The sequence below is a fragment of the Lolium perenne genome, chromosome 4 (genome assembly GCF_019359855.2).
Source record: "Lolium perenne isolate Kyuss_39 chromosome 4, Kyuss_2.0, whole genome shotgun sequence".
NCBI classification, from domain to species: domain Eukaryota; kingdom Viridiplantae; phylum Streptophyta; class Magnoliopsida; order Poales; family Poaceae; genus Lolium; species Lolium perenne.
Window position 1 is genome coordinate 303,000,309 of NC_067247.2, and position 15,583 is coordinate 303,015,891.

Below are 15,583 nucleotides of genomic sequence, written 5' to 3' on the forward strand. Positions count from 1 at the left end.
AAGCATATAACAACAATTAATAATTTTCTCATTTGAGATTTGAGGATTGTTGTCGAAAACTGAAACTTCCACCATGGATCATGGCTTTAGTTAGCGGCCCAATGTTCTTCTCTAACATATGCATGCTTAACCATAAGGTGGTAGATCTCTCTTACTTCAGACAAGACGGACATGCATAGCAACTCACATGAAATTCAACAATGAATAGTTGATGGCGTCCCCAGTGAACATGGTTATCGCACAACAAGCAACTTAATAAGAGATAAAGTGCATAATTACATATTCAATACCACAATAGTTTTTAAGCTATTTGTCCCATGAGCTATATATTGCAAAGGTGAATGATGGAATTTTAAAGGTAGCACTCAAGCAATTTACTTTGGAATGGCGGAAAATACCATGTAGTAGGTAGGTATGGTGGACACAAATGGCATAGTGGTTGGCTCAAGTATTTTGGATGCATGAGAAGTATTCCCTCTCGATACAAGGTTTAGGCTAGCAAGGCTTATTTGAAACAAACACAAGGATGAACCGGTGCAGCAAAACTCACATAAAAGTCATATTGAAAACATTATAAGACTCTACACCGTCTTCCTTGTTGTTCAAACTCAATACTAGAAATTATCTAGACCTTAGAGAAACCAAATATGCAACCCAAATTTTAGCATGCTCTATGTATTTCTTCATTAATGGGTGCAAAGCATATGATGCAAGAGCTTAATCATGAGCACAACAATTGCCAAGTATCACATTACCCAAGACATTTATAGCAATTACTACATGTATCATTTTCCAATTCCAACCATATAACAATTTAACGAAGGAGAAACTTCGCCATGAATACTATGAGTAGAAACCAAGGACATACTTGTCCATATGCTACAGCGGAGCGTGTCTCTCTCCCATAAAGTGAATGCTAGGATCCATTTTATTCAAACAAAACAAAAAACAAAAACAAACCGACGCTCTAAGAAAAAGCACATAAGATGTGATGGAATAAAAATATAGTTTCAGGGGAGGAACCTGATAATGTTGTCGATGAAGAAGGGGATGCCTTGGGCATCCCCAAGCTTAGACGCTTGAGTCTTCTTAATATATGCAGGGGTGAACCACCGGGGCATCCCCAAGCTTAGAGCTTTCACTCTCCTTGATCATGTTTGCATCATACTCCTCTCTTGATCCTTGAAAACTTCCTCCACACCAAACTCGAAACAACTCATTAGAGGGTTAGTGCACAATATAAATTGACATATTTAGAGGTGACACAATCATTCTTAACACTTCTGGACATTGCATAATGCTACTGGACATTAGTGGATCAAAGAAATTCATCCAATCATAGCAAAAGAGGCAATGCGAAATAAAAGGCAGAATCTGTCAAAACAGAACAGTTCGTATTGACGAATTTTAAAATGGCACCAGACTTGCTCAGATGAAAATGCTCAAATTGAATGAAAGTTGCGTACATATCTGAGGATCATGCACATAAATTGGCTTAATTTTCTGAGCTACCTACAGGGAGGTGGACCCAGATTCGTGACAGCAAAGAAATCTGGAACTGTGCAGTAATCCAAATCTAGTACTTACTTTTCTATCAACGGCTTAACTTGGCACAACAAAACACAAAACTAAGATAAGGAGAGGTTGCTACAGTAGTAAACAACTTCCAAGACACAAAATAAAAAAAAGTACTGTAGGTAAAAACATGGGTTGTCTCCCATAAGCGCTTTTCTTTAACGCCTTTCGGCTAGGCGCAGAAAGTGTGTATCAAGTATTATCAAGAGACGAAGTGTCAACATCATAATTTGTTCTCATAATAGAATCAAAAGGTACCTTCATTATCTTTCTAGGGAAGTGTTCCATACCTTTCTTGAGAGGAAATTGATATTTAATATTACCTTCCTTCATATCAATAATAGCACCAACAGTTCGAAGAAAAGGTCTTCCCAATATAATGGGACAAGATGCATTGCATTCAATATCCAAGACAACAAAATCAACGGGGACAAGGTTATTGTTAACGGTAATGCGAACATTATCAACCTTACCCAAAGGTTTCTTTGTAGAATGATCAGCAAGATTAACATCCAAATAACAATCTTTCAGTGGTGGCAAGTCAAGCATATTATAAATTTTCTTAGGCATAACAGAAATACTTGCACCAAGATCACATAAAGCATTACAATCAAAATCTTTAACCTTCATCTTAATGATGAGTTCCCAACCATCCTCTAGCTTTTTAGGAATAGAGGCTTCACGCTCTAGTTTCTCTTCTCTAGCTTTTATGAGAGCATTTGTAATATGTTGCGTGAAAGCCAAATTTATAGCACTAGCATTAGGACTTTTAGCAAGTTTTTGCAAGAACTTTATAACTTCAGAGATGTGGCAATCATCAAAATTCAAACCATTATAATCTAAAGCAATGGGATCATCATCCCCAATGTTGGAAAAAATTTCAGCAGCTTTATCATGCGGTTTCAGCTTTAGCAGCTTTCAGCAGTTTTTCGCGCTTTGCATTAGAAGTGGAAACATTGCTAACACCAATTCTTTTATTAGTATTAGTAGGAGGTGCAGCAACATGTGTAGCATTAGCATTACTAGTGGTGGTAATAGTCCAAACTTTAGCTACATTCTTCTCTTTAGCTAGTTTTTCATTTTCTTCTCTATCCCACCTAGCACGCAGTTCAGCCATTAATCTTATATTCTCATTAATTCTAACTTGAATGGCATTTGCTGTAGTAACAATTTTATTATGATGATTTTCATTAGGCATAACTTTCGATTTCAAAAGATCAACATCAATGACAAGACTATCGACTTTAGAAGCAAGTATATCAATTTTCCCAAGCTTTTCTTCAACAGATTTGTTAAAAGCAGTTTGTGTACTAATAAATTCTTTAAGCATGGCTTCAAGTCCAGGGGGTGAACTCCTATTATTGTTGTAAAAATTCCCATAAGAATTACCATAGCCGTTGCCATTATTATAAGGATATGGCCTATAGTTGTTACTAGAATTGTTCCGGTAAGCATTGTTGTTGAAATTATTACTTTTAATGAAGTTTACATCAACATGTTCTTCTTGTGCAACCAATGAAGCTAACGGAACATTATTAGGATCAATATTAGTCCTATCATTCACAAGCATAGACATAATAGCATCAATCTTATCACTCAAGGAAGAGGTTTCTTCGACAGAATTTACCTTCTTACCTTGTGGAGCTCTTTCCGTGTGCCATTCAGAGTAGTTGATCATCATATTATCAAGAAGCTTTGTTGCTTCACCAAGAGTGATGGACATAAAGGTACCTCCAGCAGCTGAATCCAATAAATTCCGTGAAGAAAAATTTAGTCCTGCATAGAAGGTTTGGATGATCATCCAAGTAGTCAATCCATGGGTTGGGCAATTTTTAACCAGAGATTTCATTCTTTCCCAAGCTTGAGCAACATGTTCAGTATCTAATTGTTTAAAATTCATTATGCTACTCCTCAAAGATATAATTTTAGCAGGGGGATAATATCTACCAATAAAAGCATCCTTGCATTTAGTCCATGAATCAATACTATTCTTAGGCAGAGATAGCAACCAATCTTTAGCTCTTCCTCTTAATGAGAAAGGGAACAATTTTAGTTTAATAATATCACCATCTACATCTTTATATTTTTGCATTTCACATAATTCAACAAAATTATTAAGATGGGCAGCAGCATCATCAGAACTAACACTGAGAAAATTGCTCTCGCATAACAAGATTCAAGATAAAGCAGGTTTAATTTCAAAGAATTCTGCTGTAGTAGCAGGTGGAGCAATAGGTGTGCATAAGAAATCATTATTATTTGTGGTTGTGAAATCACACAACTTAGTATTTTCAGCGTTGGCCATTTTAGCAACAGTAAATAAAGCAAACTAGATAAAGTAAATACAAGTAAACTAATTTTTTTGTGTTTTTGATATAGCAAACAAGATAGCAAATAAAGTAAAACTAGCAACTAATTTTTTTGTATTTTGATTTAGTGCAGCAAACAAAGTAGTAAATAAAACTAAGCAAGACAAAAACAAAGTAAAGAGATTGAGAAGTGGAGACTCCCCTTGCAGCGTGTCTTGATCTCACTGCAAGAACGGCGCCGAGAAATTTGCTTGATGCGTGTGGTTGGCACGTCCGTTGGGAACCCCAAGAGGAAGGTGTGATGCGCACAGCGGCAAGTTTCCCTCAGTAAGAAACCAAGGTTTAATCGGACCAGTAGGAGTCAAGAAGCACGTTGAAGGTTGATGGCGGCGGGATGTAGTGCGGCGCAACACCAGGGATTCCGGCGCCAACGTGGAACCTGCACAACACAACCAAAGTACTTTGCCCCAACGAAACAGTGAGGTTGTCAATCTCACCGGCTTGCTGTAACAAAGGATTAACCGTATTGTGTGGAAGATGATTGTTTGCAGAAAACAGTAGAACAAGTATTGCAGTAGGTTGTATTTCAGTAAAGAGAATTGGACCGGGGTCCACAGTTCACTAGAGGTGTCTCTCCCATAAGACGAACATCATGTTGGGTGAACAAATTATAGTTGGGCAATTGACAAATAAAGAGAGCATGACCATGCACATACATATCATGATGAGTATAGTGAGATTTAATTGGGCATTACGACAAAGTACATAGACCGCCATCCCACTGCATCTATGCCTAAAAAGTCCACCTTCAGGTTATCATCCGAACCCCCTCCAGTATTAAGTTGCTAACAACAGACAATTGCATTAAGTATTGCGCGTAATGTAACTAGTGACTACATCCTTGAACATAGCACTAATGTTTTATCCCTAGTGGCAACAACACATCCATAACCTTAGAGGTTCTTGTCACCCTTCCAGATTCACGGAGACATGAACCCACTATCGAGCATAAATACTCCCTCTTGGAGTTACTAGCATCAACTTGGCCAGAGCATCTACTAATAACGGAGAGCATGCAAGATCATAAACAACACATAGATATAACTTTGATAATCAACATAACAAGTATTCTCTATTCATCGGATCCCAACAAACGCAACATATAGAATTACAGATAGACGATCTTGATCATGTTAGGCAGCTCACAAGATCCGACAATGATAGCACAATGGGGAGAAGACAACCATCTAGCTACTGCTATGGACCCATAGTCCAGGGGTAGACTACTCACACATCACACCGGAGGCGACCATGGCGGCGTAGAGTCCTCCGGGAGATGATTCCCCTCTCCGGCAGGGTGCCGGAGGCGATCTCTCGGATCCCCGAGATGGGATCGGCGTTGGCGGCGTCTCTGGAAGGTTTTCCGTATCGTGGCTCTCGGTACTGGGGGTTTCGTCACGGAGGCTATTTGTAGGCGGAAGGGCAGGTCAAGAGGCGGCACGGGGGCCCCACACCACAGGGCCGCGCGGCCAAGGGGGGGGGGGCCGCGCCGCCCTAGGGTGTGGCCCCCTCGTGGCCCCTCTTCGTCTCTCCTTCGGACTTCTGGAAGCTTCGTGGAAAAATAGGCCCCTGGGCTTTGATTTCGTCCAATTCCGAGAATATTTCCTTACTAGGATTTCTGAAACCAAAAATAGCAGAAAACAGCAACTGGCACTTCGGCATCTTGTTAATAGGTTAGTTCCAGAAAATGCACGAATATGACATAAAGTGTGCATAAAACATGTAGATAACATCAATAATGTGGCATGGAACATAAGAAATTATCGATACGTCGGAGACGTATCACATGGCAGTGGAGAAATGGAAGTCGTATCTTCAACATCAAAAATTCACCATATACACGGATCATAAGAGCTTAATTCATCTCGAAGAACAACAACTGACTAATAGTATCCAGCATAAGGCTTTCTGTAAATTACTTGGCCTTCAGTACCAGGTCAAGTACAAACAAGGCACGGCAAATGGAGCTGCAGATGCTCTTTCTCACAAATCTCAAGATCATGAATTATCCGCAGTTTCAATCAGTAAACCGAAGTGGTTGGAAATGGTAGTTGAAAGTTATGTCAGTGATCCCGAAGCAAAGAAATTACTTACCCAACTCAGTCTGAAAAGCCCTGATGATAATGACTATTCATTACACGATGGTGTGATCAAATACCAAGACCGCATCTAGTTAGGTAATCACCATGAGGCTAAGCAAGCAATTCTATTAGCTCTCCATGCAAGAGGCATTGGTGGCCATAGTGGAATTACTGCCACTTACCATAAGATCAAAGCTTTATTTGCTTGGCCGAATCTTAAGAGAGATGTCAAGGATTATGTCACGGCTTGTACAGTTTGTCAACAAGCCAAACCAGAGCATACACGTATGCCGGGACTGCTACAACCACTTCCAATTCCCGCACAAGCATGGGATATTATCAGCCTTGATTTCATTGAAGGCCTTCCCAAATCGGGCAGGTTTGACACTATACTGGTCATCATCGACAAATTCACAAAGTATGGCCATTTTATTCCCCTATCACATCCATATACTGCTATGTCTGTTGCGCAAGTATGTGTGGACCAAATATACAAGCTTCATGGGTTGCCAAAGATAATCATTTCGGATCGAGATAAAGTTTTTACTAGTATCTTTTGGCAGCAGTTGTTCAAGTTAACTGATACTACATTGAATATGAGCTCTAGTTACCATCCACAGACGGATGGCCAAACAGAAAGATTAAATCAATGTCTCGAAACTTATTTGTGATGCATGAGTAGTGCTTGTCCAACCAAGTGGTGCAAATGGTTGTCCTTAGCCGAATATTGGTATAATACAACATTTCACTCTGCTTTGAACAAGTCCCCATTTGAAGTGTTGTATGGTTACAAACCTAAACACTTTGGAATTCAAGATGGCACTTCCGAGACAACACCTGATTTAGTTCAATGGCTTAAAGAAAAAGAGGATATGAACAAGTTGGTTCAACAACAATTGTTGCGTGCCCAGCAACGCATGAAGAGCCAAGCAGACAAGAAAAGAATGGAAAGATCATTCCAAGTGGGTGACAGTGTTTACTTAAAACTATAACCTTATGTACAAACTTCTATTGCTCGGCGTTCAAATCAAAAACTGAGCTACAAGTACTTTGGTCCATACAAGATCCTACAACGGGTGGGTGCTGTTGCATATAAGCTTGATCTTCCCCAAGGCAGTAAGATTCATCCTGTCATACATGTTTCCCTCTTGAAACCTGCATTGCCAGCTCAGGTCACAGCCGAGCTTGATCTTCCTCTTCATTGTGTTTCCATGGATGAATCTACTGTTCCTATTGCTATTGTGGACACTAAGGAACTTCAAGCAGGCAACAAGAATTTCACCATGGTCCTTGTTCAGTGGTCTAATATGCCTTCATCTTGGGTCACCTGGGAGAACAAGAACATGCTATTTGAAGATTATCGAAATTCACCTGCTTGGGGACAAGCAGGCAAACAAGCGGAGGGGAATGTCACGCACCTGACGAAGACCCAAGCGGCAGCGACTCAAGCGGTCGAGTCGGACCGTGTAGAAACTAACCTGGCTGTGTCCAGCGCAAGGGCCATGGAGCCTATGTAATCTGGAATAGGGCACGATGGATGTATGCTGTAGCATTGACTACTTTCCCCTCTCTTGTTCATCTTCCTTCTCAAGGTTCTCTCCTCGATTGTATCCAAAATGTACTGAATCCTGTCTCTAATTCACTGTGTGTGACACCTGTGAGTTAAGACCGTGATACCCACATCCTCATTCACCTCGTCGACAACAATCTCATTTGGTGGCGTTGAGGAGGACGGGAAATCTTTTGGTCGCTGCTCCCATGGGGTTGCATATCTTATTCAGTCTACGCGTGTTTAAAATATCATATCAATTCAAAAGTTCAATTACGATAACTTTGGCTTGGGACGCTGGTCCTTAGAGGCACGCGCATGAAAACTTGCAGTAATGGTCATTAGGTACCTCGATATTATTTTCGTTTTATTTTGAGGTGCTTATAATATATATCTAAATTCTCCTAAAAAAATATAGCGTCGTACCTTCCATTAATGACCTTGACTGACGACGTCAGCTAACACCTGGTTTGTGCTAATCCTCAGAAACAGGAATAAATACGAAGAGCTCGGTATCATATGCCAGGCAAAGAGGAGTAGTTTTCGTTTCACTGTACAAGTGTACTCCTACAACTACCGATTCTCAGTGATCACTCGCCGGCCTGTCGGTGGAGCCGATCGTTAGATGCCTCGCTGGCGGGAACCCCACGTGGAGCAGGACTAAAGTAACAAGCTGTCTGGTGGTAGGAACGCTGTGTCCCCAGGACGATGGATTCGATCTCAGTGTCGGCCTCCTCTTTCCTTTCGTCCGCAGCGGGCAACTTCCCTTCCCGTGCGCGGTCGCTGTTCCGCCGCGCCAGACGCAACAAGAACCGCTAGACGCTGCTACAGGCCAAACTCGTTTGGTGTGGACTGGACTCGCTCCCTCCTCCTTTGTTTTCTGTCGTCGTCAATGTTTTATGTGTGCCAACGTGGAATGCAGTTCATGCCATATTCGGTTCGTTCGCTTGCCACTCGGGCTACAGCCCAGTCGTGCTCTCCGGCCAAACCACAGACTATACAGTGTGCGTTTAGTTTTTCACTTTAAATGTCTCTTTTATATATCTTTTCCATTTTATTAAATGTCATGGATGGACATAATATGGTCACATCAGTGTGTGACTTATTATACCCTACTAGTTGAATGCCCGTGCGTTGCCATGATCCATTAGTTTTTCTATAGCCATACATGTAAATTTGATAATCGAGCTGATGGCTGAAGATTGGCACGAAAGCTGACATGCGTACTATAAATTGAACAATTTTACATTTGGTGAATGCGTAAGCTTGAAACAATTAAAACCATATCAATGTCAGATAACAACAAGTAAAAAATGAGCCTTTAATCTACTACTATGCATCTGTCACACAATATTTTGTACATCATCTAAGCAGCAGTTCAGTCACACATTTGTTACACCATCTAAGCAAAAGCTCAGAAATTATACTATCATACATAATTTAATATTTATTGTGCCTTTTCACTATGTATAACTGTTGTTGTTCCATGATTCATATCTAGGAGATAATGTTGCAAATTTCAGGTCATCGGGAGGAAATGAAGAGGATCCGAACAGAGTATTACGTCCTGAACCAGCCCAATAAAGCGCTTGCGGACGCCGTCCCCACCATTTACTTCTCCAATGCCTGGCAACACCATACCCCTCCACATGCACCTTCTCCCTTGCACGTTTGAATTCAGAAACCAGTACATATACTTATACATCGATCAACTGAGATGATCTACCTTGAGATTAGAGAAATAAGGAACATCAGGATGCATTTCCATGGATCCTCTCACACTCATCTTAATAGAAGCAGTGAGCACTACTCAATAAAATTTACCCAATAGAGTGAAAGATTACAAAGAATGACAAAAAAATGCAATAGAAGCTCTCGATGGGCATAGCCAAAATTCAGACCTTGTGGTGCCAAAACCAAGGACAGCACCAACCTGGGTATCGAAGTTCCTCCATCAAGTAGCAGTTTGGGACTGCCTCCATGGACCCATTTGGCATAATCCATAGCTTTCATCTTAATAGCAATCTATAGATGTGCATCATACTTCCGAACTTCAACTCAACCACCATCCTCTCCAGCACCTATGCACTCTCGGCGATGAACATGAGAAAGGTAAATTCATTCAGATGCCCATCATACTCTAGAAAACGGTACTCTTGAGGCAGGATCAGATGCACGCAATCGGACCATTCTCCAGCTAGAACTTCATACATAGGTTTTCAGTGGGTTCATGAGTTTCTTTGGATTGCAAAAAAATATTGACATATAGTTTAGCAACAGACAGATAATACATGAGAAATGTGATTCTATTTAGTGATGAACAATGCACTTGGAAAATACCAACTGCTACGAAAAGGTTGGTTTTACCTGAATACAAAGTGTCTGTCCAGAAAGCATCCAAGGAAGTTAGGCAGCATCGTGACTTCATTGCGGATTAATCTGAAATGCATGTAGGCTCTGTGTTATCTTAGAGCTTAAGGTTTTAGCTCAAAACATTATTAGTGCAGTGTTATGTTTATGTGTTTTGTGGGAAAAGTAGTGTACTGTTGTGTTTAATATGATAGGAAGCATATTCATAATTCAAGTATCCAATGTATGAAAAAAAAGATTCTCTCAACCAATCTATGTGAAAAGCATTATCTTTCCTTTATAATTTTCATCATTGAGCAGTGGATTCAAAATCTGTTTGCTACAACAGCCTTATGCTTGGGCTCACCTTTTTTGTGACACCGCATTTTCCATTATCAATACAGAAGGGGCTCATATCATGACAACATCAATCCCTTAGGTTAAACTGATACAGAAAACGAGAGTGTATATGTAAACATGATGACGCTAGGCTTCTCTAGAACGATCATGGTTCAGCAATGTAATTAACCTCAGCTTTAAAGGCAACTAAAATACTACCCTGAATCCTGACTCCTTGAACAAATGGTATCACGTCAGTTTCATACCTTTCAGTACCAAGTTTACTAACACTAACTGTTCTTAGGCTACTACAACTTCAAAATTCAGAAACAAATCTGATTCAACAGTCAACTATGTTGCAAATCAAAACAGGAACACTTGGTGGCTCAGACTACCTCTCCACTCCAGTGACAGACAAGTGCCAGGCGGAGAGGCTCGCATCATGTTTATCTGCTTAGTGGATTTCTTGGTTGCGGTTTGTGGACTCCGGAGGAAGAGTGAGCCAGGAGAGGGGAGAAGTACGCGGTGGCCTTGTGTTAGAGTACGTAATGGGCTTGGGCTGGCGGTATAGCCCGTTAGTCTTAGGGTTAATTAGAGATAAGGGTCGCTTGTTTAGGGGTCAAGTAACCTATCTATATAAGGAGAGGAGACGTATCAATCTAATCAAGCAAGAATTAAGAAGCAAATCACTTCCCTCTTGCCACCGGCCGTGGGCAAGACCCTCGGCCGGCCCTCTCGCGCCATCCTTCTAGCAGCACCATAACAATTTGGTATCAACTTTCCCGGCTTCGATCATGTCCAGCCCTACACCGAGTTCTTCCCACCCCCCGCTGCCGCACTCCGACGTTCCTGCCGTTCTCTCCCCGGCGGAGATCACCGCAGCCCTCCGCGATCTCACCACTACTGTCCAGGAGATCCGCCTCTTCCTGGCCGGTCCCTACGGGCCGCCTGCGCTGCTGCCGTGGCAGCCGAAGCACCAGGCGGCCTCCGCCGCGATCGCCGGGCCGCTGCGGCCGACGCTGCTGCTGTCGTCGTCGGCACCCCGACGCCGGGCTGCTTGCAGCCCAGCTCGCTGCCCGCCACCATCTCGGGCCGGGCCCTACCTTGGCGCCGGGTGTCCCTCTTTCTCCAAAGAGCCGTCGCCTTCTTCCCCACCGGACGCCGGCAGAAGACAGCGCCAGCTGCCGCCACCACCGACGCTGCCGCTACAGCTGCTGTCCTCACCGACGCTGTCCCTACCGTTCGGTGGGCAGCTGCAACCGTTCGGTGGGCAGCTGCAACAGCAGCAGCAACTGCCGTCGCCACCAACATTGCAGCAGCACCAGCAGCTGCCGCCACCACCGACGCCGCCGCTATAGCTGCTATCCTCACCGACGATGTCCCTGCCCTTCGGTGGGCAGCTGCAACAGCAGCAGCTGCTGCCATCGCCACCAACACCGCAGCAGCGGCTGCCGCCGCCACCGACGCCGTCCCTGCCTTTCGGCGGTGTGGGAGCGACCTTGGCCCCGGGCTCTACATCGACACCGCCTGGGACCCTTCCACCAGGTCTGTTTCCCTCTGTCGCCATCACCGTCACCGCTTCCGGCTTGGATCGCTATCCGTCACGTGTCAGCGGCGGTGAGGCTGCAGGCTGCTGCGCGCGGCCTCCTAGTGCGCCGACGTGTGCGGGAGATGCGTGATCTGCAACTGCAGCTCTTCCAAGTTGCGCTTCGTTGCGCAACGGACCTCGATCTCGTCCGCTGCATCGGGGATCTTGGGCGTGCGGTTTCCCCCACGGGCGGCGGACATGTTGTTTTTTCCGCGAGCAGCAACCTCAAAGTCTGCGCCATCGACAATCATCTGGCGGGGAGAAGGCATGGTGTCACCGACAGGAGCGCACCACGTAGCACCACTGCATTCCGCCGCCAGCCGCCGCGCGGGCTCCCTTTGTCCCGCTGGTTTCCATGGGATCCAGGTGGCTGTACAGGTGCACGTCCGACGGGCGGATGTTGTCCACTTTATGTTCAGGGGTCAACAATAAAGCATCCTAGTCCATTTCAGGTTGAGAGTAATAAAACAAGCCGAGATGTAAAAGGCTCGTTTTTAGGTGTTAGGTTTGTGTTGCGTCGAGTCATGGTTTGTTTAGGTTGCAGCTCGAGGACGAGCTGCATGTCCAGGTGGGGTGTAGTGTTAGAGTACGTAATGGGCTTGGGCTGGCGGTATAGCCCGTTAGTCTTAGGGTTAATTAGAGATAAGGGTCGCTTTCTTAGGGGTCAAGTAAACCTCTCTATATAAGGAGAGGAGACGTATCAATCTAATCAAGCAAGAATTAAGAAGGAAATCCCTTCCCTCTTGCCACCGGCCGTGGGCAAGACCTCGGCCGGCCCTCTCGCGCCATCCCTCTAGCAGCACCATAACACCTTGCACCTCAGACAAGGAAAGGGTGTACCACCACGATCCTATCAAGTTTGTGGACGATTCAATTGTAAATAGAAGTGCAAGCATGCATTGCTTAGAGAAGGACACACCACAATAATGATAAAAAGATATTCATGTTACAACTGAACAAACTATACATAAATAACTTGAACTGGAGGATTCATCTCATGCATGAACTGAAATAACTTGACAACTATCTTTAGAAATTTGAATGGGCCCTTAGAAATCTTGGATACTGACTAACCACATACACATGAGAGAGTTAAAACAAATGCCTACATGAGGTTACTCGGCATTTATTATCTTTTACTTAGTGATTTACAAGAGATTTAGCAAATCACAAATAACCTTCACAAAAATGTTATCTCCCGCAATAATAGTGCAAATGAAACATTTAAGATTTTATGTACATTGGATGTTGAAGGGGAAATCTGTACTAAAGTCTCCAAAAACATTTATGGAAACCAAAAAATGGGCATTATAATAGTTGACAAACCTTTACCTCCACCATAGAACCAGATATTGATTCAATAGCCAAAAAGAGAGTATTGAAGATATTCCAACTTGAGTCCTCCCCATTCAATTGTCTAGTAAATTTCCTCAACATCTGAAATAACAAAAGAAGTTCCATGGAGCCACGCTTTAAATTCCAAAGGCACGTAAATATAAAAAAAATAAGAAGGGCAACAGATATATAAGCATATTAGATATTTGCAATGTCTCCACGGATACACAGATTAAACGGCTCCTCAAGTGTAGGGTCCTGATAAGACGCTATAGGAAAATATTACAGCAGTGTCTCCAACTAATAGACATTGAGAGAAAACCAGATACTTATATTCGGCTTTGTAAGTTCAGCATATATATAAAAAGGAGATCATGAGGGGTGAAACAAGATGGCATGCCAAGCTCGAGAAGTCGTTGTCCACTGGAGTGTCAGTGGAAGCTCTCTCAGGCTATATGATCCTCTATCACGCTGGGTTGTCTTTCTTCAAACATTTCAAGCATAAGCTGTCCATTTCACCTGTAGGTGAAGACCATTGGTGATCATGAGTAAGTCGATCTGTTGTTCAAGGAATGTTTAGAGTTTAGACTGTCTGCGGAAATTTCAGCTGCAGAAGCACGAAAATATCCCCTGTTTCATGCAATTTTCTTGGGCATGCAGACGACTGAATTGATAAGTTGGAAAATAAAATAAGCGCAATAAATTGTTTGATGCAAGAAAATTTCTGAATCATTTCAACTGCAATACGAGAACAAGGTGATAGCATCTAGACCAAGCTAAGGATGGGCATAAATAGTTTAAATTTCCTACAACCACATAATGTACAAGTTGAGAAATTTATTTAGGAGAGATCCCCATTGTAGTACTGGCTGGATATTGTGATACCTGACAAGGTACACCTGGAAGCATCAACTACGGGGTGTTAAGTGACCTGCATGATAACAGAAGCTACCCGTGAATATTATGTCTGGATTTGACAACATAATATGCATACGAAGCATATGGAGATTTAGTATAGGTTTGAACTTCGCACTGTTTGACCAAACAGAGCTACAGACCATGTAGAGAAGAACAAGCTGCAGGGCAATAGTTGCATCTCCATCGCAAGCGGGTGAGTTGGTCCAGTAGAGGCAAATGAGCTTACGGATTGGAGGAAGTTCGACAGTTGGGTCGGACGCGGGATCGGCGGCCATGGTGAAAAATCCTCCCTAGGATCAGCAGAGACCGACGAGGCCTTCAGTCTTGGCACCGTGGCCCTCGGCCCGACTACTCCTGGCGCTGCAATCTGAGGCGGCAGCGGTGCAGCGTCTCTCAGATTGAGGTGGTGATGGTCACGGCAAACAGATCTATATTTTTATCGTTGCTGCTCCTCGACGCGCCGCGCCCTAGCGGTGCCGCGCCCTAGCGGTGCCGCCGCCTAAGGCGACAGCGGGGGTGCCCGACGCCAGCGCGCAACACGGAGAAGCTCACCGGCATAACTACACTCCCCCGGCCGGCGCGGCGTGAGGCGTAGATGATGGAAAGGGACTGGGGATTGAAAGAGAAACCGGTAGGCGATAACATGGAGGGACAAGCGTGGATGATTTTTTGCAGTTTGGTTTTCCAGGAGTAGTGCGTGTGCTCCAACCGTGTCCATTGAATTTCTTTCGGTTTCTCCAGAGGAGGCTGATGGGGCAACCATCCCACCACCTCTAGGCATTTAATGTAGTAGAGATTATAACCGAAAGCACAATGATTTAGACACTGTTTATGGTGCTGCTTCTTCCAATCTAGGACGGCCGCGACATTCCTTTGCATTATACACCACAACGGTTTACTGTTGATTTGCATCTTCTTCCTTTTATCATGCGAATTTGTGTTTACTCGGAACTTCCCGGTGATGTTGAGTTTACTTAGGTTTCACGTGTCCCCTCAAAATCTGGACTTCTACTATGCCACCCGTCACTGTTAGACACATATTACATGTTGATTTGGCTATTTAGTTGGCATCCCCCAATTACGTGAGATTAGGAGTTGAGGATGTACCAATCTATTTATATTGAACCTTTTTACTTAATTATAACTTAGTTTTTTTGGTAAATTATGTTTTTTTATTGCAACTATTATTGGGTATAATTAAAATTAACTATGTCAAAATTCCCATTCATCTGAAATATAAGTTTTTCACCCGGTTCTAGTGTATAACACTAAAATTATATATATCAAGTGATTAAATTTAAATACATTTCGTTGAAATTTTTGTTTATATTGTTTAGTTTTGAGTATTAAAGAAGATCATTTGTCATACTTAGTAGATTTCATATAAATCTAGTCAACCCCATATTTTCACATTATTCCAAGAATTAGCGGCGGGAATTGAGGTATTATAATGTCTTTGGATGCATGTCACATTTTTCAT

The 15,583-nt window shown here is 43.0% G+C and overlaps 1 long non-coding RNA gene across 14 annotated transcripts; it reads right to left on the bottom strand.

Moving 5' to 3' along the window:
- Window positions 1-8,864: 8,864 nt before the first annotated feature.
- On the bottom strand, window positions 8,865-14,853 carry LOC139830673 (uncharacterized). Of its 14 annotated transcripts, none has more exons than XR_011743726.1 (5): window positions 14,330-14,853; window positions 14,071-14,116; window positions 13,183-13,704; window positions 9,508-10,013; window positions 8,865-9,300 (listed from the first exon to the last, which is right to left on the bottom strand). It is a non-coding gene; the product is annotated as an uncharacterized lncRNA (long non-coding RNA). The 14 variants fall into 14 exon arrangements; XR_011743732.1 differs by having other exon boundaries at window positions 13,183-13,743; XR_011743735.1 differs by having other exon boundaries at window positions 13,183-13,287; window positions 14,244-14,853.
- Window positions 14,854-15,583: the final 730 nt, after the last annotated feature.